Genomic DNA, 25,409 nt, shown 5'->3' on the forward strand with positions numbered 1-25,409 from the left:
TGGCATTTGTGGTCCTGATTTGCGCTGGCTCACCCTCACGCTGGACACAGCGCCAGATGATATATTTGGTCCGACTCCGGTCCCTTCCTCGTCTCTGAGTTTGTCAAATGCAGCTCCTGTCCAGGGCTCACTTTGCTATCAACTGGCTGGTCACCGCCATCGTAGGGCCCCGTTCTGGTTTCATCCAGCTTCGAAGGCTCCTGCGCACTGCGGGGTTGTTGGCATTTGTGGTCCAGAGCCCCGGCTCTAAATTAAACCTGTTACCCTAGTAGGCCGGCCTCCGGGTCCCCCTCTCTTCTTCGGTTATGGAGTACATTGGGCGCGGGGGCAGCCAGTGGAGGGCAAGGGCCCTGCCTCCAAGTGTGGTGTAGGGGACAGGGGAGCCAGGGCCTTGGGGTCCTGGTGCTTTTTATCTTTTAAAGTGGCTCAGAGTACCAAGGGCACGGACTTCCAGGGGGCTGCACCAAGGGTGTGTAGCTCGTGTTGGGGTGCTTAAGTGTGGGTACCCGGGGACGAAAGGTGGGCCGGGGCCGGCGCGAGCCTCTGTGGTGAGTGCTGGGCCGTTCCCTTGGTACTCCAGTCGGAGTACTCCAGTCGGAGTACCAAGGGCACGGACTTCCATGGTATAGTACCAAGGGCACGGACCTCCAGGGGGCTGAAACAAGGGTGTGTAGCCCGTGTGGGGGTGCTTAAGTGTGGGTCCCCGGGTTCGAAGGGAGGGCCTGGTCCCCGGTGGTCATCCCCGGAGTCCCAGAGCCTGCAACCCGGGGAAGAGTGGCCCGTCCCCATACTGAGTTTGGGGGAATGCGGGGTGGCTCTGGAGGGGCTCCAGGGGTTCCAGGGGGTGCTCGGCGGAGGCCATGCCCAGCCAGAGTGGCCCTTCCCCGGGCAGAATCTGGGGAGAGTGGGGGGTGGCTCTGGAGGTGTTCCGGGGGCTCCAGGGGTTCCAGGGGGTGCTCAGTGGGGGCCATGCCCAGCCAGAGTTGCCCTTCCCCGGGGTGAGTCTGGAGGAGTGGGGGGTGGCTCTGGAGGGGCTCCAGGGGTTCCAGGGGGGTGCTCGGCGGAGGCCATGCCCAGCCAGAGTGGCCCTTCCCCGAGCATAGTCTGGGGAGAGTGGGGGGTGGCTCTGGAGGTGCTCCAGGGGTTCCAGGGGGTGCTCAGTGGGGGCCATGCACAGCCAGAGTGGCCCTTCCCCGGGGTGAGTCTGGAGGAGTGGGGGGTGGCTCTGGAGGGGCTCCAGGGGTTCCAGGGGGTGCTCGGCGGAGGCCATGCCCAGCCAGAGTGGCCCTTCCCCGGGCAGAGTCTGGAGGAGTGGGGGGTGGCTCTGGAGGTGCTCCGGGGGCTCCAGGGGTTCCAGGGGGTGCTCAGCGGAGGCCATGCCCAGCCAGAGTGGCCCTTCCCCGGGCAGAGTCTGGAGGAGTGGGGGGTGGCTCTGGAGGTGCTCCGGGGGCTCCAGGGGGTGCTCAGTGGAGGCCATGCCCAGCCAGAGTGGCCCTTCCCCGGGCAGAATCTGGGGAGAGTGGGGGGTGGCTCTGGAGGTGCTCCGGGGGCTCCAGGGGTTCCAGGGGGTGCTCAGTGGGGGCCATGCCCAGCCAGAGTGGCCCTTCCCCGGGGTGAGTCTGGAGGAGTGGGGGGTGGCTCTGGAGGTGCTCCGGGGGCTCCAGGGGGTGCTCAGTGGAGGCCATGCCCAGCCAGAGTGGCCCTTCCCCGGGCAGAGTCTGGAGGAGTGGGGGGTGGCTCTGGAGGTGCTCCGGGGGCTCCAGGGGTTCCAGGGGGTGCTCAGTGGGGGCCATGCCCAGCCAGAGTGGCCCTTCCCCGGGCAAAGTCTGGAGGAGTGGGGGGTGGCTCTGGAGGGGTTCCAGGGGGTGCTCGGCGGAGGCCATGCCCAGCCAGAGTGGCCCTTCCCCGGGCATAGTCTGGGGAGAGTGGGGGGTGGCTCTGGAGGTGCTCCGGGGGCTCCAGGGGGTGCTCAGTGGAGGCCATGCCCAGCCAGAGTGTCCCTTCCCCGGGCAGAGTCTGGAGGAGTGGGGGGTGGCTCTGGAGGTGCTCCGGGGGCTCCAGGGGTTCCAGGGGGTGCTCAGCGGAGGCCATGCCCAGCCAGAGTGTCCCTTCCCCGGGCAGAGTCTGGAGGAGTGGGGGGTGGCTCTGGAGGTGCTCCGGGGGCTCCAGGGGTTCCAGGGGGTGCTCAGCGGAGGCCATGCCCAGCCAGAGTGGCCCTTCCCCGGGCAGAGTCTGGAGGAGTGGGGGGTGGCTCTGGAGGTGCTCCGGGGGCTCAAGGGGGTGCTCAGTGGAGGCCATGCCCAGCCAGAGTGGCCCTTCCCCGGGGTGAGTCTGGAGGAGTGGGGGGTGGCTCTGGAGGTGCTCCGGGGGCTCCAGGGGGTGCTCAATGGAGGCCATGCCCAGCCAGAGTGGCCCTTCCCCGGGCAGAGTCTGGAGGAGTGGGGGGTGGCTCTGGAGGTGCTCAGGGGGCTCCAGGGGGTGCTCAGCGGAGGCCATGCCCAGCCAGAGTGTCCCTTCCCCGGGCAGAGTCTGGAGGAGTGGGGGGTGGCTCTGGAGGTGCTCCGGGGGCTCCAGGGGTTCCAGGGGGTGCTCAGCGGAGGCCATGCCCAGCCAGAGTGGCCCTTCCCCGGGCAGAGTCTGGAGGAGTGGGGGGTGGCTCTGAAGGTGCTCCGGGGGCTCAAGGGGGTGCTAAGTGGAGGTCATGCCCAGCCAGAGTGGCCCTTCCCCGGGCAGAATCTGGGGAGAGTGGGGGGTGGCTCTGGAGGTGCTCCGGGGGCTCCAGGGGGTGCTCAGTGGAGGCCATGCCCAGCCAGAGTGGCCCTTCCCCGGGGTGAGTCTGGAGGAGTGGGGGGTGGCTCTGGAGGTGCTCCGGGGGCTCCAGGGGGTGCTCAGTGGAGGCCATGCCCAGCCAGAGTGGCCCTTCCCTGGGCAGAGTCTGGAGGAGTGGGGGGTGGCTCTGGAGGTGCTCCGGGGGCTCCAGGGGTTCCAGGGGGTGCTCAGTGGGGGCCATGCCCAGCCAGAGTGGCCCTTCCCCGGGGTGAGTCTGGAGGAGTGGGGGGTGGCTCTGGAGGTGCCCCGGGGGCTCCAGGGGGTGCTCAGTGGAGGCCATGCCCAGCCAGAGTGTCCCTTCCCCGGGCAGAGTCTGGAGGAGTGGGGGGTGGCTCTGGAGGTGCTCCGGGGGCTCCAGGGGTTCCAGGGGGTGCTCAGTGGGGGCCATGCCCAGCCAGAGTGCCCCTTCCCCGGGCAAAGTCTGGAGGAGTGGGGGGTGGCTCTGGAGGGGTTCCAGGGGGTGCTCGGCGGAGGCCATGCCCAGCCAGAGTGGCCCTTCCCCGGGGTGAGTCTGGAGGAGTGGGGGGTGGCTCTGGAGGTGCCCCGGGGGCTCCAGGGGGTGCTCAGTGGAGGCCATGCCCAGCCAGAGTGTCCCTTCCCCGGGCAGAGTCTGGAGGAGTGGGGGGTGGCTCTGGAGGTGCTCCGGGGGCTCCAGGGGTTCCAGGGGGTGCTCAGTGGGGGCCATGCCCAGCCAGAGTGCCCCTTCCCCGGGCAAAGTCTGGAGGAGTGGGGGGTGGCTCTGGAGGGGTTCCAGGGGGTGCTCGGCGGAGGCCATGCCCAGCCAGAGTGGCCCTTCCCCGGGCATAGTCTGGGGAGAGTGGGGGGTGGCTCTGGAGGTGCTCCGGGGGCTCCAGGGGGTGCTCAGTGGAGGCCATGCCCAGCCAGAGTGTCCCTTCCCCGGGGAGAGTCTGGAAGAGTGGGGGGTGGCTCTGGAGGTGCTCCGGGGGCTCCAGGGGTTCCATGGGGTGCTCAGCGGAGGCCATACCCAGCCAGAGTGTCCCTTCCCCGGGCAGAGTCTGGAGGAGTGGGGGGTGGCTCTGGAGGTGCTCCGGGGGCTCCAGGGGTTCCAGGGGGTGCTCAGCGGAGGCCATGCCCAGCCAGAGTGGCCCTTCCCCGGGCAGAGTCTGGAGGAGTGGGGGGTGGCTCTGGAGGTGCTCCGGGGGCTCCAGGGGGTGCTCAGTGGAGGCCATGCCCAGCCAGAGTGGCCCTTCCCCGGGCAGAGTCTGGAGGAGTGGGGGGTGGCTCTGGAGGTGCTCCGGGGGCTCCAGGGGGTGCTCAGTGGAGGCCATGCCCAGCCAGAGTGGCCCTTCCCCGGGCAGAATCTGGGGAGACTGGGGGGTGGCTCTGGAGGTGCTCCGGGGGCTCCAGGGGTTCCAGGGGGTGCTCAGTGGGGGCCATGCCCAGCCAGAGTGGCCCTTCCCCGGGGTGAGTCTGGAGGAGTGGGGGGTGGCTCTGGAGGTGCTCCGGGGGCTCCAGGGGTTCCAGGGGGTGCTCAGTGGGGGCCATGCCCAGCCAGAGTGGCCCTTCCCCGGGCAAAGTCTGGAGGAGTGGGGGGTGGCTCTGGAGGGGTTCCAGGGGGTGCTCGGCGGAGGCCATGCCCAGCCAGAGTGGCCCTTCCCCGGGCATAGTCTGGGGAGAGTGGGGGGTGGCTCTGGAGGTGCTCCGGGGGCTCCAGGGGGTGCTCAGTGGAGGCCATGCCCAGCCAGAGTGTCCCTTCCCCGGGCAGAGTCTGTAGGAGTGGGGGGTGGCTCTGGAGGTGCTCCGGGGGCTCAAGGGGGTGCTCAGTGGAGGCCATGCCCAGCCAGAGTGGCCCTTCCCCGGGCAGAGTCTGGAGGAGTGGGGGGTGGCTCTGGAGGTGCTCCGGGGGCTCCAGGGGTTCCAGGGGGTGCTCAGCGGAGGCCATGCCCAGCCAGAGTGGCCCTTCCCCGGGCAGAGTCTGGAGGAGTGGGGGGTGGCTCTGGAGGTGCTCCGGGGGCTCCAGGGGTTCCAGGGGGTGCTCAGCGGAGGCCATGCCCAGCCAGAGTGGCCCTTCCCCGGGCAGAGTCTGGAGGAGTGGGGGGTGGCTCTGGAGGTGCTCCGGGGGCTCCAGGGGTTCCAGGGGGTGCTCAGTGGGGGCCATGCCCAGCCAGAGTGGCCCTTCCCCGGGGTGAGTCTGGAGGAGTGGGGGGTGGCTCTGGAGGTGCTCCGGGGGCTCCAGGGGGTGCTCAGTGGAGGCCATGCCCAGCCAGAGTGTCCCTTCCCCGGGCAGAGTCTGGAGGAGTGGGGGGTGGCTCTGGAGGTGCTCCGGGGGCTCCAGGGGTTCCAGGGGGTGCTCAGTGGGGGCCATGCCCAGCCAGAGTGGCCCTTCCCCGGGCAAAGTCTGGAGGAGTGGGGGGTGGCTCTGGAGGGGTTCCAGGGGGTGCTCGGCGGAGGCCATGCCCAGCCAGAGTGGCCCTTCCCCGGGCATAGTCTGGGGAGAGTGGGGGGTGGCTCTGGAGGTGCTCCAGGGGTTCCAGGGGGTGCTCGGCGGAGGCCATGCCCAGCCAGAGTGGCCCTTCCCCGGGCAGAGTCTGGAGGAGTGGGGGGTGGCTCTTGAGGTGCTCCGGGGGCTCCAGGGGTTCCAGGGGGTGCTCAGCGGAGGCCATGCCCAGCCAGAGTGGCCCTTCCCCGGGCAGAGTCTGGAGGAGTGGGGGGTGGCTCTGGAGGTGCTCCGGGGGCTCCAGGGGGTGCTCAGTGGAGGCCATGCCCAGCCAGAGTGGCCCTTCCCCGGGCAGAATCTGGGGAGAGTGGGGGGTGGCTCTGGAGGTGCTCCGGGGGCTCCAGGGGTTCCAGGGGGTGCTCAGTGGGGGCCATGCCCAGCCAGAGTGGCCCTTCCCCGGGGTGAGTCTGGAGGAGTGGGGGGTGGCTCTGGAGGTGCTCCGGGGGCTCCAGGGGGTGCTCAGTGGAGGCCATGCCCAGCCAGAGTGGCCCTTCCCCGGGCAGAGTCTGGAGGAGTGGGGGGTGGCTCTGGAGGTGCTCCGGGGGCTCTAGGGGTTCCAGGGGGTGCTCAGTGGGGGCCATGCCCAGCCAGAGTGGCCCTTCCCCGGGCAAAGTCTGGAGGAGTGGGGGGTGGCTCTGGAGGGGTTCCAGGGGGTGCTCGGCGGAGGCCATGCCCAGCCAGAGTGGCCCTTCCCCGGGCATAGTCTGGGGAGAGTGGGGGGTGGCTCTGGAGGTGCTCTGGGGGCTCCAGGGGGTGCTCAGTGGAGGCCATGCCCAGCCTGAGTGGCCCTTCCCCGGGCAGAGTCTGGAGGAGTGGGGGGTGGCTCTGGAGGTGCTCCGGGGGCTCCAGGGGTTCCAGGGGGTGCTCAGTGGGGGCCATGCCCAGCCAGAGTGGCCCTTCCCCGGGCAAAGTCTGGCCGTGTGCGGGGTGGATGATCCCTGCTCCGCCTCACGCGAGTTCGAGACCGGCTGGGTGCCCTTTTATCCATGAGGCACTGCACTGCCTCCGGCAGCCGAGTTCGGGGCCCGGTGAGGGCTCCAGGCTCCAGGGGCTCCGACCCGGAGCCTCCAACCCGCAGAAGGTGCTCCCTGGCCGGGCAAAGTCTGGCCGTGTGCGGGGTGGATGATCCCTGCTCCGCCTCACGCGAGTTCGAGACCGGCTGGGTGCCCTTTTATCCATGAGGCACTGCACTGCCTCCGGCAGCCGAGTTCGGGGCCCGGTGAGGGCTCCAGGCTCCAGGGGCTCCGACCCGGAGCCTCCGACCCGCAGAAGGTGCTCCCTGGCCGGGCAAAGTCTGGCCGTGTGCGGGGTGGATGATCCCTGCTCCACCTCACGCGAGTTCGAGACCGGCTGGGTGCCCTTTTATCCATGAGGCACTGCACTGCCTCCGGCAGCCGAGTTCGGGGCCCGGTGAGGGCTCCAGGCTCCAGGGGCTCCGACCCGGAGCCTCCGACCCGCAGAAGGTGCTCCCTGGCTGGGCAAAGTCTGGCCGTGTGCGGGGTGGATGATCCCTGCTCCGCCTCACGCGAGTTCGAGACCGGCTGGGTGCCCTTTTATCCAAGAATCAACTGGAGTGTGGAGCTTCTACGGGCCTCCAGGGGCACTGCCGACCCAGAGCTGTGCCCCGGCTTCAGTTCTCTGTATCTCAGGAAGTTTTTTATTTATACATTTATTTCATCCATAATCTCTGGCGCCTAAAGGGTTAAGCAGGTGGCATCCTTTGCTGGTCAGGGGGAAGAGAAAGGTATGTTTCCAGCAGGGTTCTAAGAAATATGAAGCAATGCCAATGGATTTCTTGCCCATCAGCTTGACCACCTGGCCACCACAATACTGCATCTTTGGAAAATTACAGTGAAAGCGTGAGACCAATAAAAAAAAATCAAGATATGCTTGTCCAGTCAAGAATTGCTGGAAAACATGACTGATCCCAAATGAAGCAAAGTATGCGCTCTACCGCTGACCCACTTTGTCTAAGAGAAATGCTCCAAAAAGAAACACCAACCAACCTGCTAGTCTATAGATGCATAGAAAAGCTAAAGGTTGATTACAAATTTTCACATGCTGCGCCCAAATCGATACCATGTTGCTATGCCTCTCTTCACCTCCGTCCAGCTTGAATGTACTCGTAACCACAGCGAGTCTTGTACATAATGCAGCTACAAGTGTTCCAGCAGGACAGACTAGATATTCCCATACCGGAAGTTGAACCCGGGCCACCTGGCTGAGAGCCAGGAATCCTAACCGCTAGACCATATGGGAAGGATTTAAGAAGGTAAGAGTTGATTTAATGGTAAATAAGATAAGATAAGATAAGATAAGATAAGATAAGATAAGATAAGATAAGATAAGATAAGATAAGATAAGATAAGATAAGATAAGATAAGATAAGATCAGATCAGATCAGATCAGATCAGATCAGATCAGATCAGATCAGATCAGATCAGATCAGATCAGATCAGATCAGATAAGATAAGATATTCCTTTATTGTCCCACATGGGCACGATGGGTTCATACACAGGCCCCAGATGTACAAGGTTGTGGTCCGAGCTGCCCAGGGGAGGGAGGGGGAAAGAGGAATAAGCCTCCTTGGTGTTGGCAAAAAACAAGTCCAATGTTCTATTGTTTCTGGTGGGGCAGGTAACATACTGGGTGTATGTTGGTAGAACAGAAGAGGGAGAAGCGTGGTTAAAGTCACCAGAGACGAGGGAGAGAGCCTGTGGGTGCTGTGTTTGCGGCCTACAAGTGCAGGAGAGCAGTGCTTCACAAGCATATTCAGTATTGGCAGACGGGGCCACATAGACTGCGATCGAAATCACATGTGAGAACTCCCGGGGCAGATAATATATCTTTTCTTCCCGCATTCTCTCGTTCTGTCCGCCCGCAGCAGATGAAAATTGTCCAAACCTACAATAGAGTCTGGCATTTCTGCTGTTAACCAGGTCTCTGTGAAAATCAAGACACTGCTGTCCCTATAAATCCTCTGGGACCGCATGAGGCTCGCTATTTCCGTCATTTTATTTTGAAGGGACCTCACGTTACCCATGACTACGGCGGGAACCGACTTCCTGTTTGTCCCTCTCTTCTCTCGGAGTTTACGTCCAGCCCGTCTGCTTCGTTGCGTTTTCCTTAGGATGTCCGCCGGGATAACGTGACGATCTCCGGGTAAGACGACTGTTCTCCGCAGTTTCATTAGTTCGTCCTTTGTGTAAGCGCGGTACGGCGCCGGCCGGGGGGCGGGGCCGGAGCCGGGGGACTCAGAGCCAAGACACATCGCCACGACACGACGAAAACACTCAATCCAGCCGAATAAAGTCAAAAACAGTTGAATTAAAAACGATTCCAGCGCGTGTCCCTATCCTACAGTAAAATAGAAAAAAAATTACTAACTATATTTACAAAATATAGGAGATAAAGCACAATAAGTGTGAGAAAAAAGAGAGAGCGTTTACACCGGGCTGCTAGCTGTACCAGCGCCTTATGACGTATAAAGAAGGCCTCATTGATGCTTGAGAGTTAAGGAACAGTTCTGTATGTAATAGATATAAGCCCATTCCACGTGCAACAAGTCTAGTGATTAGTATTTTCCTTGTGGCTCAGCCTATTAGACCATGGACCTGAAATCCATAATCCCGGATTTTGGAGGCTAGTATCCTGTGCATATTGCTTATGGGGTTATATACCCATAATAGACTCAAATTGCTTCAAAATGTCTATTCATGGGTCTTTTTTGACCTACATCTTCTTTCACTACTCAGCTATCCTTTTCCCCAAAAAAGAAATAACAATATAGGATGGAAAAAAGAAATGTGCTGCTAGATTCAAAGCAAATGTGGAACTGGGAGCTTGCGCTGAAGATCGGCTTCCATCATCCAACACATTACTGACTAGCTTGGTTCATTTGGATTGACAATCGCAATAATGCAAGTAAAAAAAATCTAGCAGAGGATGGTTTCGATCCATCGACCTCTGGGTTATGGGCCCAGCACGCTACCGCTGCGCCACTCTGCTGAATGGCTATGATCATGGGACTCAAACCCACAATCCCGGTTCAAGAGGCCAGTGCGTAATGCCCATGGGGCTGTATACGTCTAATAGACTCAAATTGCTTCAAAATATGAAATCTAATTTTAAAGGAATGTGGAACTGGGATCTTGCTACGAAAGACTGTGCTAACACTGAGCTACATAACCATCTCTTGCCTGTCATGATTATTTTCCAAGCAAGACCTGGAGTCAACACTTTTCACTTTGTGCCATCAACAGAATATTGAATGGAGATGCAGGGGATTGAAACAAGGATTTCATACATGCCCTCGTTCTGAAAGAATGGCTCCGAAATTAAACATCACCAAACATGCTGGTTTATAGAATAGAACGCAATCTCAAAATCTGTGCTGCTAAACACACGTTGCTGACAGGAATCGAACCTGCGCGGGGAAACCCCAATGGATTTCAAGTCCATCGCCTTAACCTCTCGGCCACAACAACAATACACCTCTTAACTGTGTTTAAGAAAGTGGAAATTATCCACATTATTTTCTGAAACTAGCGCAATTACATTACCAGATTTAACTCTCCATGAATTCATGGAGACAGCATGTTTTACTAAGCATTCTAAGCTCAGGTTTGGCGAGACATACCTATACTGGAAGTTGGGAATGTCGCCCAGGCTGCCTGAATGGGCCACTTTGTCTCACCTTCCTGCAGGTAGTGTGGATGGACGAAATAATATTGTTTGAATTTTATAAGTGCTGCAAGGTTCAAAGGTAATGCGGGACTGGGAGCTTGCACTGAATCACCACATGTGCTGATTTGAAATATTTCAGTGAAGGTCTCTAAAATTCACTGCAGTGTAATCTGGCAATTAGCAAAGACTACAGTGTCACCTGGAGATGCTGGGAATTGAACCCAGGACCTCATACATGCTAAGCATGCGCTCTACCACTGAGCTACATCCCCTTCCGTAACAATGCCTTAAATGATAGAATGGACAAAAACAGAACAGATAGAATAGAAACAACAGAAACAGTGACCAGATAGACAATTCAATTCTTGATTTTTTTTTAAATTCCAATTTGACTGGTTGTGACACAAAGGTTTGTCCCATTGTTACTTTACTTACATGTGCGTCACTTTTTGTGTGTTACAGTAACTTTTTTGGCCTGATCACCCAGTCCACAAGTGTTCCTGTACCTATATATTTACAAATCAAGCACTGTTAAGCAGGTGGCATCCTTTGCTGGTCAGGGGGAAGAGAAAGGTATGTTTCCAGCAGGGTTCTAAGAAATATGAAGCAATGCCAATGGATTTCTTGCCCATCAGCTTGACCACCTGGCCACCACAATACTGCATCTTTGGAAAATTACAGTGAAAGCGTGAGACCAATAAAAAAAAATCAAGATATGCTTGTCCAGTCAAGAATTGCTGGAAAACATGACTGATCCCAAATGAAGCAAAGTATGCGCTCTACCGCTGACCCACTTTGTCTAAGAGAAATGCTCCAAAAAGAAACACCAACCAACCTGCTAGTCTATAGATGCATAGAAAAGCTAAAGGTTGATTACAAATTTTCGCATGCTGCGCCCAAATCGATACCATGTTTCTATGCCTCTCTTCACCTCCGTCCAGCTTGAATGTACTCGTAACCACAGCGAGTCTTGTACATAATGCAGCTACAAGTGTTCCAGGGAAGGATTTAAGAAGGTAAGAGTTGATTTAATGGTAAATAAGATAAGATAAGATAAGATCAGATCAGATCAGATCAGATCAGATCAGATCAGATAAGATATTCCTTTATTGTCCCACATGGGCACGATGGGTTCATACACAGGCCCCAGATGTACAAGGTTGTGGTCCGAGCTGCCCAGGGGAGGGAGGGGGAAAGAGGAATAAGCCTCCTTGGTGTTGGCAAAAAACAAGTCCAATGTTCTATTGTTTCTGGTGGGGCAGGTAACATACTGGGTGTATGATGGTAGAACAGAAGAGGGAGAAGCGTGGTTAAAGTCACCAGAGACGAGGGAGAGAGCCTGTGGGTGCTGTGTTTGCAGCCTACAAGTGCAGGAGAGCAGTGCTTCACAAGCATATTGAGCATTGGCAGACGGGGCCACATAGACTGCGATCAAAATCACATGTGAGAACTCCCGGGGCAGATAATATATCTTTTCTTCCCGCATTCTCTCGTTCTGTCCGCCCGCAGCAGATGAAAATTGTCCAAACCTACAATAGAGTCTGGCATTTCTGCTGTTAACCAGGTCTCTGTGAAAATCAAGACACTGCTGTCCCTATAAATCCTCTGGGACCGCATGAGGCTCGCTATTTCCGTCATTTTATTTTGAAGGGACCTCACGTTACCCATGACTACGGCGGGAACCGACTTCCTGTTTGTCCCTCTCTTCTCTCGGAGTTTACGTCCAGCCCGTCTGCTTCGTTGCGTTTTCCTTAGGATGTCCGCCGGGATAACGTGACGATCTCCAGGTAAGACGACTGTTCTCCGCAGTTTCATTAGTTCCTCCTTTGTGTAAACGCGGTACGGCGCCGGCCGGGGGGCGGGGCCGGAGCCGGGGGACTCAGAGCCAAGACACATCGCCACGACACGACGAAAACACTCAATCCAGCCGAATAAAGTCAAAAACAGTTGAATTAAAAACGATTCCAGCGCGTGTCCCTATCCTACAGTAAAATAGAAAAAATATACTAACTATATTTACAAAATATAGGAGATAAAGCACAATAAGTGTGAGAAAAAAGAGAGAGCGTTTACACCGGGCTGCTAGCTGTACCAGCGCCTTATGACGTATAAAGAAGGCCTCATTGATGCTTGAGAGTTAAGGAACAGTTCTGTATGTCATAGATATAAGCCCATTCCACGTGCAACAAGTCTAGTGATTAGTATTTTCCTTGTGGCTCAGCCTATTAGACCATGGACCTGAAATCCACAATCCCGGATTTTGGAGGCTAGTATCCTGTGCATATTGCTTATGGGGTTATGTACCCATAATAGACTCAAATTGCTTCAAAATGTCTAATCATGGGTCTTTTTTTACCTACATCTTCTTTCACTACTCAGCTATCCTTTTCCCCAAAAAAGAAATAACAATGTAGGATGGAAAAAAGAAATGTGCTGCTAGATTCAAAGCAAATGTGGAACTGGGAGCTTGCGCTGAAGATCGGCTTCCATCATCCAACACATTACTGACTAGCTTGGTTCATTTGGATTGACAATCGCAATAATGCAAGTAAAAAAAATCTAGCAGAGGATGGTTTCGATCCATCGTCCTCTGGGTTAAGGGCCCAGCACGCTTCCGCTGCGCCACTCTGCTGAATGGCTATGATCATGGGACTCAAACCCACAATCCCTGGTTCAAGAGGCCAGTGCGTAATGCCCATGGGGCTGTATACGTCTAATAGACTCAAATTGCTTCAAAATATGAAATCTAATTTTAAAGGAATGTGGAACTGGGATCTTGCTACGAAAGACTGTGCTCTAACACTGAGCTACATAACCATCTCTTGCCTGTCATGATTATTTTCCAAGCAAGACCTGGAGTCAACACTTTTCACTTTGTGCCATCAACAGAATATTGAATGGAGATGCAGGGGATTGAAACAAGGATTTCATACATGCCCTCGTTCTGAAAGAATGGCTCCGAAATTAAACATCACCAAACATGCTGGTTTATAGAATAGAACGAAATCTCAAAATCTGTGCTGCTAAACACACGTTGCTGACAGGAATCGAACCTGCGCGGGGAAACCCCAATGGATTTCAAGTCCATCGCCTTAACCTCTCGGCCACAACAACAAGACACCTTTAAACTGTGTTTAAGAAAGTTGAAATTACCCACATTATTTTCTGAAACTAGCGCAATTACATTACCAGATTTAACTCTCCATGAATTCATGGAGACAGCATGTTTTACTAAGCATTCTAAGCTCAGGTTTGGCGAGACATACCTATACTGGAAGTTGGGAATGTCGCCCAGGCTGCCTGAATGGGCCACTTTGTCTCACCTTCCTGCAGGTAGTGTGGATGGATGAAATAATATTGTTTGAATTTTATAAGTGCTGCAAGGTTCAAAGGTAATGCGGGACTGGGAGCTTGCACTGAATCACCACATGTGCTGATTTGAAATATTTCAGTGAAGGTCTCTAAAATTCAATGCAGTGTAATCTGGCAATTAGCAAAGACTACAGTGTCACCTGCTGGGAATTGAACCCAGGACCTCATACATGCTAAGCATGCGCTCTACCACTGAGCTACATCCCCTTCCGTAACAATGCCTTAAATGATAGAATGGACAAAAACAGAACAGATAGAATAGAAACAACAGAAACAGTGACCAGATAGACAATTCAATTCTTGATTTTTTTTTAAATTCCAATTTGACTGGTTGTGACACAAAGGTTTGTCCCATTGTTACTTTACTTACATGTGCGTCACTTTTTGTGTGTTACAGTAACTTTTTTGGCCTGATCACCCAGTCCACAAGTGTTCCTGTACCTATATATTTACAAATCAAGCACTGTTAAGCAGGTGGCATCCTTTGCTGGTCAGGGGGAAGAGAAAGGTATGTTTCCAGCAGGGTTCTAAGAAATATGAAGCAATGCCAATGGATTTCTTGCCCATCAGCTTGACCACCTGGCCACCACAATACTGCATCTTTGGAAAATTACAGTGAAAGCGTGAGACCAATAAAAAAAAATCAAGATATGCTTGTCCAGTCAAGAATTGCTGGAAAACATGACTGATCCCAAATGAAGCAAAGTATGCGCTCTACCGCTGACCCACTTTGTCTAAGAGAAATGCTCCAAAAAGAAACACCAACCAACCTGCTAGTCTATAGATGCATAGAAAAGCTAAAGGTTGATTACAAATTTTCGCATGCTGCGCCCAAACCATGTTTCTATGCCTCTCTTCACCTCCGTCCAGCTTGAATGTACTCGTAACCACAGCGAGTCTTGTACATAATGCAGCTACAAGTGTTCCAGCAGGACAGACTAGATATTCCCATACCGGGAGTTGAACCCGGGCCACCTGGATGAGAGCCAGGAATCCTAACCGCTAGACCATATGGGAAGGATTTAAGAAGGTAAGAGTTGATTTAACGGTAAATAAGATAAGATAAGATAAGATCAGATCAGATCAGATCAGATCAGATCAGATCAGATCAGATCAGATCAGATCAGATAAGATATTCCTTTATTGTCCCACATGGGCACGATGGGTTCATACACAGGCCCCAGATGTACAAGGTTGTGGTCCGAGCTGCCCAGGGGGGGAGGGGGAAAGAGGAATAAGCCTCCTTGGTGTTGGCAAAAAACAAGTCCAATGTTCTATTGTTTCTGGTGGGGCAGGTAACATACTGGTTGTATGATGGTAGAACAGAAGAGGGAGAAGCGTGGTTAAAGTCACCAGAGACGAGGGAGAGAGCCTGTGGGTGCTGTGTTTGCAGCCTACAAGTGCAGGAGAGCAGTGCTTCACAAGCATATTGAGCATTGGCAGACGGGGCCACATAGACTGCGATCAAAATCACATGTGAGAACTCCCGGGGCAGATAATATATCTTTTCTTCCCGCATTCTCTCGTTCTGTCCGCCCGCAGCAGATGAAAATTGTCCAAACCTACAATAGAGTCTGGCATTTCTGCTGTTAACCAGGTCTCTGTGAAAATCAAGACACTGCTGTCCCTATAAATCCTCTGGGACCGCATGAGGCTCGCTATTTTCGTCATTTTATTTTGAAGGGACCTCACGTTACCCATGACTACGGCGGGAACCGACTTCCTGTTTGTCCCTCTCTTCTCTCGGAGTTTACGTCCAGCCCGTCTGCTTCGTTGCGTTTTCCTTAGGATGTCCGCCGGGATAACGTGACGATCTCCAGGTAAGACGACTGTTCTCCGCAGTTTCATTAGTTCCTCCTTTGTGTAAACGCGGTACGGCGCCGGCCGGGGGGCGGGGCCGGAGCCGGGGGACTCAGAGCCAAGACACATCGCCACGACACGACGAAAACACTCAATCCAGCCGAATAAAGTCAAAAACAGTTGAATTAAAAACGATTCCAGCGCGTGTCCCTATCCTACAGTAAAATAGAAAAAATATACTAACTATATTTACAAAATATAGGAGATAAAGCACAATAAGTGTGAGAAAAAAGAGAGAGCGTTTACACCGGGCTGCTAGCTGTACCAGCGCCTTATGACGTATAAAGAAGGCCTCATTGATGCTTGAGAGTTAAGGAACAGTTCTGTATGTAATAGATATAAGCCCATTCCACGTGCAACAAGTCTAGTGATTAGTATTTTCCTTGTGGCTCAGCCTATTAGACCATGGACCTGAAATCCACAATCCCGGATTTTGGAGGCTAGTATCCTGTGCATATTGCTTATGGGGTTATGTACCCATAATAGACTCAAATTGCTTCAAAATGTCTATTCATGGGTCTTTTTTGACCTACATCTTCTTTCACTACTCGGCTATCCTTTTCCCCAAAAAAGAAATAACAATATAGGATGGAAAAAAGAAATGTGCTGCTAGATTCAAAGCAAATGTGGAACTGGGAGCTTGCGCTGAAGATCGGCTTCCATCATCCAACACATTACTGACTAGCTTGGTTAATTTGGATTGACAATGGCAATAATGCAAGTAAAAAAAATCTAGCAGAGGATGGTTTCGATCCATCGACCTCTGGGTTATGGGCCCAGCACGCTTCCGCTGCGCCACTCTGCTGAATGGCTATGATCATGGGACTCAAACCCACAATCCCTGGTTCAAGAGGCCAGTGCGTAATGCCCATGGGGCTGTATACGTCTAATAGACTCAAATTGCTTCAAAATATGAAATCTAATTTTAAAGGAATGTGGAACTGGGATCTTGCTACGAAAGACTTCGCTCTAACACTGAGCTACATAACCATCTCTTGCCTGTCATGATTATTTTCCAAGCAAGACCTGGAGTCAACACTTTTCACTTTGTGCCATCAACAGAATATTGAATGGAGATGCAGGGGATTGAAACAAGGATTTCATACATGCCCTCGTTCTGAAAGAATGGCTCCGAAATTAAACATCACCAAACATGCTGGTTTATAGAATAGAACGAAATCTCAAAATCTGTGCTGCTAAACACACGTTGCTGACAGGAATCTAACCTGCGCGGGGAAACCCCAATGGATTTCAAGTCCATCGCCTTAACCTCTCGGCCACAACAACAAGACACCTTTAAACTGTGTTTAAGAAAGTGAAAATTACCCACATTATTTTCTGAAACTAGCGCAATTACATTACCAGATTTAACTCTCCATGAATTCATGGAGACAGCATGTTTTACTAAGCATTCTAAGCTCAGGTTTGGAGAGACATACCTATACTGGAAGTTGGGAATGTCGCCCAGGCTGCCTGAATGGGCCACTTTGTCTCACCTTCCTGCAGGTAGTGTGGATGGATGAAATAATATTGTTTGAATTTTATAAGTGCTGCAAGGTTCAAAGGTAATGCGGGACTGGGAGCTTGCACTGAATCACCACATGTGCTGATTTGAAATATTTCAGTGAAGGTCTCTAAAATTCACTGCAGTGTAATCTGGCAATTAGCAAAGACTACAGTGTCGCCTGGAGATGCTGGGAATTGAACCCAGGACCTCATACATGCTAAGCATGCGCTCTACCACTGAGCTACATCCCCTTCCGTAACAATGCCTTAAATGATAGAATGGACAAAAACAGAACAGATAGAATAGAAAGAACAGAAACAGTGACCAGATAGACAATTCAATTCTTGATTTTTTTTTTAAATTCCAATTTGACTGGTTGTGACACAAAGGTTTGTCCCATTGTTACTTTACTTACATGTGCGTCACTTTTTGTGTGTTACAGTAACTTTTTTGGCCTGATCACCCAGTCCACAAGTGTTCCTGTACCTATATATTTACAAATCAAGCACTGTTAAGCAGGTGGCATCCTTTGCTGGTCAGGGGGAAGAGAAAGGTATGTTTCCAGCAGGGTTCTAAGAAATATGAAGCAATGCCAATGGATTTCTTGCCCATCAGCTTGACCACCTGGCCACCACAATACTGCATCTTTGGAAAATTACAGTGAAAGCGTGAGACCAATAAAAAAAAATCAAGATATGCTTGTCCAGTCAAGAATTGCTGGAAAACATGACTGATCCCAAATGAAGCAAAGTATGCGCTCTACCGCTGACCCACTTTGTCTAAGAGAAATGCTCCAAAAAGAAACACCAACCAACCTGCTAGTCTATAGATGCATAGAAAAGCTAAAGGTTGATTACGAATTTTCGCATGCTGCGCCCAAATCGATACCATGTTGCTATGCCTCTCTTCACCTCCGTCCAGCTTGAATGTACTCGTAACCACAGCGAGTCTTGTACATAATGCAGCTACAAGTGTTCCAGCAGGACAGACTAGATATTCCCATACCGGGAGTTGAACCCGGGCCACCTGGATTCTTTAGCTAAACAGCCCTAAACAGAATCCCATTCATTTCCTATGGTAGTGTTAAACCACTACGGATGTAATATACTTTTGGCCAGCGGCGGCGCTGTGGCGAGAGCGCGCCATGTTTGAATGCAGAGTGACGTCATTCATTCAGTGCGACCTGGACAAGTTTAGCACTAGATCTGCTCCTGTTTTCACCTTCTTATGGACATTTTACTGCCCCAGAACACTCGTATTTTGTGGCATTTATAACGGGCATTTGAAGACGTTTTCAGGTAAAGTTCGTCTTGTGTTTTGCACTTTTGAAACTGTGTTTTTAGTCACATAAAGTCACTGCTACTTCCATGTCTCTGTTGAACAACTAAACGCGACTTTTCTGTCAGTTTTGTGTGATATTCAGCCCTGTGAAGTTAAAGTTTATTACATTTAAAGGTTTGCAGTTGTGCAGTTTTATATAAGGTGCAATATTACGTGATCTGTGTGTTGTGTTGTCTCTTATTGTGCATAAAAGTAGTTGTAGCTTCAACAATTCATCACAAGTAAGAGAGACTTTTTCCCACAATGGGGGAAATGCCTTCACTTCATGTTAATGTGGAGGACATTCCACAACTGTTACCTAGCAACAGACTGTAAACAAGAGCCAAAATCCATATGAATGACTCAACAATTCCTCCTGTCCTCCTCTGCCCCATCCTCCTCTGTCCTGTCCTCTGCCCCGTCCTCCTCTGCCCTGTCCTCCTCTGTCCTGTCCTCCTCTCTCCTGTCCTCCTCTGCCCTGTCCTCTTTTCCACCCACTCGTGTCCCCACCACCTCTCCTCGTGAGCCCTTGGGTGAGTATAACTACATAAATCATGTGTTCTTGGTTTGTGTGGAGTCACACAGAGTCACACCGTGTAGAGGAGCAGTCACTTCTGTTTCATTTCATGTCTTTTCCTTTAGTAGTGGCTGAAGAGGACGCGCTGGAGAGGACAATGCTCAGCATCTCCGTCCAAACAACACGTGGATGTGTGTAATGTGTCTGTAACGCTTAAGCTCCATTTTGGATTTATCATGTGTTAAAAAGGTTTGTCTTTTATTCCAGCCGTGTCTGCACCAGTCGCTGCTGAGCTCCATCATCCTCAGGTTTACAGAAGTTCACACACAGATGTCCTGCCATGAAAGACACTTTGGGACACGTTCTGTCCTGTGCATGAGTTCAGTTGTTCCTGACCCTGTTCAGGTCCTGCTCTGAATTCATGCACCTGTGATGAGAGTAAGTCATATTATCTGGTGTTCAATATGAATGAGTGAGAGCTTCTTCTGCTCATTCACACTAACATTGCTAAATAAAACAGCAATATAAACTTACTTATGATATAAACAACAGGTCAAATGTAAGTGTGCGTTGTTACTAACAGCTAAATATGACTCATTATTCTTCTTCTTCTCTTACAGCAACTGTTCTGGAGGAACCACAGGATGTAAGAGCTTTTACTTGTTGCTTATTCACTGTAAGATCAAAGTTGATCAAACGTATCATATATTTCTTTCCTCTCTTCAGCTGCTGCAGATGTGCTGCCCCTTAAGCCTCCAGTGCCACTTCCACAGGAGCTGAGGTTTGTTCTGCCCGAGTCTGGAAGTACTTCAGCTCCAGGTCTGACATTTTAATAGAATAATCTAAACAAACATAAACCTATATTGTGGTGTTTTGGTTGTTTCAGATGCAGCTCGTCCCACACATTCTGCATCTGATGCTCCTGGAGAAGAGACAACCCAAAGTGAGTGAGCTCCATGTGTGTCTGTGTCTGTCTCAGTCAAACCATCACAGAGTGAACAGATGAATGCTTCATGCTCCATGTGTGTCTGTGTCTGTCTCAGTCAAACCATCACAGAGTGAACAGATGAATGCTTCATGCTCCATGTGTGTCTGTGTCTGTCTCAGTCAAACCATCACAGAGTGAACAGATGAATGCTTCATGCTCCATGTGTGTCTGTGTCTGTCTCAGTCAAACCATCACAGAGTGAACAGATGAATGCTTCATGCTCCATGTGTGTCTGTGTCTGTCTCAGTCAAACCATCACAGAGTGAACAGATGAATGCTTCATGCTCCATGTGTGTCTGTGTCTGTCTCAGTCAAACCATCACAGAGTGAACAGATGAATGCTTCATGCTGACTGTAGTTTCACAGCCAGTGCAGTGGTTCTAAATGTGTGTCATGTGTTGTATTTCATGTGCACACGTGTTGCTTATCACTAAAACATTCATCTGTTTTGTTCTGTAGTTCCTCCTCCAGTGAAGCTTCAGCCGCAGTCGTCACAACAGGCCGCCTCCCCCTCCACTGCCCCTGAGCCAATCAGCCAACAGCGCGCTACACCCGACCACAAAACTACATATTTGTCATTACATCATCATCATCACATCAAATTATTAAATGCATCATCTTCACTCAACATCAGCCCGAAAAAGCTGGAGCAAACACAGACACTCTGGCAGCACCACAACTCTGCCTGTCGTCACCACGACAACTGTCGTCACCACGACCATCACCTCGTCTCCTACAGCTCTGACCATCACCGTCTCTTTCTCAGGACGCCCTGAGCAGCAGCCCTGAAGAAACACCACCTTTAAGGACATTGTGGACACAGAGTTCTTCCAGAGGGAGCTGGAGGCCACAAGACAGAGAGAGGAGGAAAGGAAGCAACAGAAGAGGAAGAGAGAGGAGTCACCTGCCCCAGGGAGAACGTGCAGGTTCTGCCCCAGGGAGAACGTGCAGGTTCTGCAAACTGGTGCTGAAGCAGGCCCCGCACAGTCCTCACATCCACACATACTTCCCTGGACTGTATATATCTGTATATTTAATGTAAATACTACTGTCAAGTAATGAATGCTGTCTGAAGTGTAAATAAATTAAACTTAATATTTCTGGTATTTTCCCTGTCAATAAATATTCTTAAAAGTACATGTTTTTTTGTGTTTTCTTTCCAATATAACAATACAACAATATTCTTTAAATGATTGAGATATCATATCATTAACAATATGAGTCATTGTTTTATTTCTCTGCAGAACATAAACTGAACACAATAGTACAGTTCAGTGCTGCAGTGTTAGAGATGTGATAGTGTGACCTCTGACCCCTGCGGACTAAACACCTGGAGTTTTCTGACCCACTCCAAGTTTATTTATGCAGAAGGTGTGACGTGGGTAAATCTCTTAAGGTGAAGCAGAAATCACTATTTGTGATCAATTTGTGATTTTATTAAAATTTCAAATCAGTACCAGCAGCTGCATGTGAGTCCTTCTCATGATCTGACCTTTTAACAAGTGCAAACTGACACACCAACTCATAAACTTTATACATTTAATGTTTTGATCCTTTGAAACTTTCCTCTTCTTCTGGGCACAGCAGGAATTGAACTCTGGTTTCTTGAGATGAATTTGTGAACGAACACGAATCTCTGCATTCTGATTGGTTGGCCTTCATCACAGTGGCACATGGCACACAGGCTCATTCTGATTGGCTGGCGCTCTATGCCCACTATCCACGGCTGGCCCCTGGATGAGTGCCAGGAATCCTAACCGCTAGACCATATGGGAAGGCTTTGAGAAGGTAAGAGTTGATTTCATGGTAAAGAAGATAAACCAATGGGAACGAGAAGTGAACCTGGTTTTGTCTGACCAAGAGTGTAGAGTGTTTAATCGAAAGAAAAGAAAAAAGGACACACAGAAATAGTTCATTTTCTCGCTACGTTATGCCACACGTTTCCCTCCCTTGCCTAATTTATTCGATAAAGTAGCCGAAATAGCTCAGTTGGGAGAGCGTTAGATTGAATATCTAAAGGTCCCTGGTTCAATCCCGGGTTTCGGCAGGTATACCTGAATGTTAGTCTTTGCTCAAAAATACAATAAATAGGAATGCTGGGTCTATTTAATATTTTGCGAGATCAGGACATAAATGGCCTGGAAAGGATCTATAAAACATAAACAGCATGCTTTCGTTGGAACATTGTTAGCATGAACATGTTTGGTAACATGTTTGGTTTTGCTGAATGTTGTACCCAAGACCTTCTGCGTGTAGGGCAGATGTGATGACCACCACACAATGAAACCATGAAGCAGAAGTTTGCCTACTTCAATGCTGCTCTCTTTGATATAGCCCAATGATCAAATGTCATACGTATTTTCAAAACAGGACATCCTGTAGAAAGGTGTGGTTCAACGGTATAGCAGCTAGCGCTCTGAATCCAGAGTTTTTCTTCATTTCTAATTGCAATTAGAGGTGTTACCCAGGGACGACTGCTCACCTTGCCAGAGCAAGCAAGAAATACAATCCCAGAAGTAACCACTGTATGTAATTATGTAAGGAAACCAGGAAATCATTACGGCGCTGGGGCTTCCTTGGTCAAAGGGCCTGTTTAGTTAACAGGAAATGCCTACTCTTTTGTCTATGAAAAATATTTACAAGGACAGTAAAGCCCACAAGAAGAGCCCTCAAACCCATACCTTTCTCCCTCAAGTTTACTGCTGCTACACTTTGCATTAAGAGAGGGAAAAGTATTGCTGCACATCAAGATTGTTTGCACTGTTTGCACTCCTTGTTTCTCATTTTTTGGGCAAGGGATGATTGATGTAAAGACTTGTAGCTTTGGATCACCGTTATCCTTCCAAGGAGCAGTCTGCGGTTCCATGGTGTAATGGTTAGCACACTTTGAATCCAGCGATCCGAGTTCAAATCTCAGTGGAACCTTGAGTGCCCCGAGAGTAGCGTTACTCTTTTGAAAAAGTGCAGAAACATGAAGAATCTTTGGGTAAAATCTGTGCTTACCCCCTGAAAGGAGCCAACCAAAGCATACAAACTAAACAAAGCTGTTAAAATCTGGAGCTGGTTTTCTTATGACCAAGCTTATGATTCAACGCCTGGATTACAAAAGGCGTAAACGTTTCACCGCATTGCAAAAGAAAATCAAATGAAAAGCATTGATGTGTTGAAGGAATCCTTTGACTTGGAGAGACAGGACTTTTATAGGACTTATTATAAGCAAGAAATGAAACAAAGAAATGACCACTATAATCCTCTGACAGTAATCTTTGTTGAAGCCAATCAATCAGAACTTGCGAGGGGAATCATTTCTAAATGATCTCAATGCATTGGTAATCTGGACAACGTTCTGCTAAGTATATTCTAAACGAATGGGAACGAGAAGTGAACCTGGTTTTGTCTGACCAAGAGTGTGGAAATGTAGGAACAGCCCTGAGGAAGACCACAAAATCACATGCCTGAAGGGGAAAAATATGTTTTTTTCACCACACCATGTCAAAGTGCCCATTATTCACAAGGAAATGCTAACTGCTGGAGAACCCAGCAGGCAAACCACTATCAGGTGTTTTGGGGCTGTGCTGTTGCTCAAAAATAATGGACTGAAATTCACAGGGCACTGCAGACTGTTTTTGACTTTGCCATCCAACTCAAATTTAAAACTATGTACTTGGGCCTCAACACTCCTGCCATGGACACAAAAATGGATACCCTTGGAACACACTTTTGGCTGTAGAGAAAAAGGCCATCACAAAGAAATGCTCGACACCAACCACGCCAACGATCAAAGACTTGACTGACATAGTAACAGACATTAGACATTGGATGAATGGAAAACAGTGACATTCAGGCTTAATTTGGATAAGCACTAATTTGATCGACTTTGGACCAAGTAGGACCCCTATTTTCATTTAAATGTGATTTTGTTTTTATTTTATTTTATGTTATGTTATGTTTTATGTAACTATTAAGTTATTTTAATTACGATTTTTGCTCCCTGGTCGTGTCCTGTATTGTTTTATGTTTAATCAAAAGAAAAGAAAGAAGGACACACAGAACTAGTTCATTTTCTCGCTACGTTATTCCTGGTTCAATCCCGGGTTTCGGCATGTGTACCTGAATGTTAGTGTTTGCTCAAAAATACAATGAATAGGAATGCTGGGTCTATTGGATATTTTGCGAGATCAGGACATAAATGGCCTGGAAAGGATCTATAAAACATAAACAGCATGCTTTCGTTGGAACATTGTTAGCATGAACATGTTTGGTAACATGTTTGGTTTCGCTGAATGTTGTACCCAAGACCTTCTGCGTGTAGGGCAGATGTGATGACCACCACACAATGAAACCATGAAGCAGAAGTTTGCCTACTTCAATGCTGCTCTCTTTGATATAGCCCAATGATCAAATGTCATACTTATTTTCAAAACAGGACATCCTGTAGAAAGGTGTGGTTCAACGGTATAGCGGTTAGCGCTCTGAATCCAGAGTTTTTCTTCATTTCTTATTGCAATTAGATGCACAAGTCTTTTATGGATATGCCTAGATTCTCGTCTCTGTGGCGCAATCGGCTAGCGCGTTCGGCTGTTAACCGAAAGGTTGGTGGTTCGAGCCCATCCAGGGACGACTGCTAACCTTGCCAGAGCAAGCAAGAAATACAATCCCAGAAGTAACCACTGTATGTAATTATGTAAGGAAACCAGGAAATCGTCATGGCGCTGCGGCTTCCTTGGTCAAAGGGCCTGTTTATTAAACAGGAAATGCCTACTTTTTGTCTATGAAAAATATGTACAAGGACAGAAAAGCCCACAAGAAGAGCCCTCAAACCCATACCTTTCTCCCTCAAGTTTACTGCTGCTACACTTTGCATTAAGAGAGGGAAAAGTATTGCTGCACATCAAGATTATTTGCACTGTTTTCACTCCTTGTTTCTCATTTTTTTGGCAAGGGATGATTGATGTAAGACTTGTAGCTTTGGATGACCGTTATCCTTCCAAGGAGGAGTCTGCGGTTCCATGGTGTAATGGTTAGCACTCTGGACTCTGAATCCAGCGATCTGAGTTCATATCTCGGTGGAACCTTGAGTACCCCGAGAGCAGTGCTACTCTTTTGAAAAAGTGCAGAAACAAGAAGAATCTTTGGGTAAAATCTGTGCTTACCCCCTGAAAGGAGCCAACCAAAGCATACAAACTAAACAAAGCTGTTAAAATCTGGAGCTGGTTTTCTTATGACCAAGCTTATGATTCAACGCCTGGATTACAAAAGGCGTAAACGTTTCACCGCATTGCAAAAGAAAATCAAATGAAAAGCATTGATGTGTTGAAGGAATCCTTTGACTTGGAGAGACAGGACTTTTATGGGACTTATTATAAGCAAGAAATGAAACAAAGAAACGACCACTATAATCCTCTGACAGTAATCTTTGTTGAAACCAATCAATCAGAACTTGCGAGGGGAATCATTTCTAAATGATCTCAATGCATTGGTAATCTGGACAACGTTCTGCTAAGTATATTCTAAACCAATGGGAACGAGAAGTTAACCTGGTTTTGTCTGACCAAGAGTGTGGAAATATAGGAACAGCCCTGAGGAAGACCACATAATCACATGCCTGAAGCGGAAAAATATGTTTTTTTTCACCACACCATGTCAAAGTGCCCATTATTCACAAGGAAATGCTAACTGCTGGAGAACCCAGCAGGCAAACCACTATCAGGTGTTTTGGGGCTGTGCTGTTGCTCAAAAATAATGGACTGAAATTCACAGGGCATTGCACACTGTTTTTGACTTTGCCATCCCACTCAAATTTAAAACTATGTACTTGGGCCTCAACACTCCTGCCATGGACACAATAAATGGATACCCTTGGAACATACT

The 25,409-nt window shown here is 50.3% G+C and overlaps 13 non-coding genes across 13 annotated transcripts; 2 read left to right on the plus strand and 11 right to left on the minus strand.

Annotated features, from left to right (window-relative positions):
* Positions 1 to 7,474: 7,474 nt before the first annotated feature.
* trnae-cuc (transfer RNA glutamic acid (anticodon CUC)) lies at positions 7,475 to 7,546 on the minus strand. The gene has a single exon. It is a non-coding gene; the product is annotated as a tRNA-Glu (tRNA).
* A 1,678-nt stretch (positions 7,547 to 9,224) lies between these two features.
* trnam-cau (transfer RNA methionine (anticodon CAU)) lies at positions 9,225 to 9,296 on the minus strand. Its single transcript has one exon. It is a non-coding gene; the product is annotated as a tRNA-Met (tRNA).
* A 397-nt stretch (positions 9,297 to 9,693) lies between these two features.
* Positions 9,694 to 9,775, minus strand: trnas-uga (transfer RNA serine (anticodon UGA)). The gene has a single exon. It is a non-coding gene; the product is annotated as a tRNA-Ser (tRNA).
* Positions 9,776 to 10,174: 399 nt separating this feature from the next.
* Positions 10,175 to 10,246, minus strand: trnaa-agc (transfer RNA alanine (anticodon AGC)). Its single transcript has one exon. It is a non-coding gene; the product is annotated as a tRNA-Ala (tRNA).
* Positions 10,247 to 12,534: 2,288 nt separating this feature from the next.
* On the minus strand, positions 12,535 to 12,606 carry trnak-cuu (transfer RNA lysine (anticodon CUU)). The gene has a single exon. It is a non-coding gene; the product is annotated as a tRNA-Lys (tRNA).
* Positions 12,607 to 13,006: 400 nt separating this feature from the next.
* On the minus strand, positions 13,007 to 13,088 carry trnas-uga (transfer RNA serine (anticodon UGA)). Its single transcript has one exon. It is a non-coding gene; the product is annotated as a tRNA-Ser (tRNA).
* A 392-nt stretch (positions 13,089 to 13,480) lies between these two features.
* On the minus strand, positions 13,481 to 13,550 carry trnaa-agc (transfer RNA alanine (anticodon AGC)). The gene has a single exon. It is a non-coding gene; the product is annotated as a tRNA-Ala (tRNA).
* Positions 13,551 to 14,291: 741 nt separating this feature from the next.
* On the minus strand, positions 14,292 to 14,363 carry trnae-cuc (transfer RNA glutamic acid (anticodon CUC)). Its single transcript has one exon. It is a non-coding gene; the product is annotated as a tRNA-Glu (tRNA).
* A 1,576-nt stretch (positions 14,364 to 15,939) lies between these two features.
* trnam-cau (transfer RNA methionine (anticodon CAU)) lies at positions 15,940 to 16,011 on the minus strand. The gene has a single exon. It is a non-coding gene; the product is annotated as a tRNA-Met (tRNA).
* A 400-nt stretch (positions 16,012 to 16,411) lies between these two features.
* Positions 16,412 to 16,493, minus strand: trnas-uga (transfer RNA serine (anticodon UGA)). Its single transcript has one exon. It is a non-coding gene; the product is annotated as a tRNA-Ser (tRNA).
* A 399-nt stretch (positions 16,494 to 16,892) lies between these two features.
* trnaa-agc (transfer RNA alanine (anticodon AGC)) lies at positions 16,893 to 16,964 on the minus strand. Its single transcript has one exon. It is a non-coding gene; the product is annotated as a tRNA-Ala (tRNA).
* A 4,548-nt stretch (positions 16,965 to 21,512) lies between these two features.
* trnaf-gaa (transfer RNA phenylalanine (anticodon GAA)) lies at positions 21,513 to 21,585 on the plus strand. The gene has a single exon. It is a non-coding gene; the product is annotated as a tRNA-Phe (tRNA).
* A 2,956-nt stretch (positions 21,586 to 24,541) lies between these two features.
* Positions 24,542 to 24,613, plus strand: trnaq-cug (transfer RNA glutamine (anticodon CUG)). Its single transcript has one exon. It is a non-coding gene; the product is annotated as a tRNA-Gln (tRNA).
* The last annotated feature ends 796 nt before the right edge of the window (positions 24,614 to 25,409 follow it).

Source organism: Eucyclogobius newberryi, unplaced genomic scaffold (assembly GCF_026437365.1).
Source record: "Eucyclogobius newberryi isolate DKJ021-1_F unplaced genomic scaffold, fEucNew1.0.hap1 SCAF_29, whole genome shotgun sequence".
Taxonomy (NCBI): domain Eukaryota; kingdom Metazoa; phylum Chordata; class Actinopteri; order Gobiiformes; family Gobiidae; genus Eucyclogobius; species Eucyclogobius newberryi.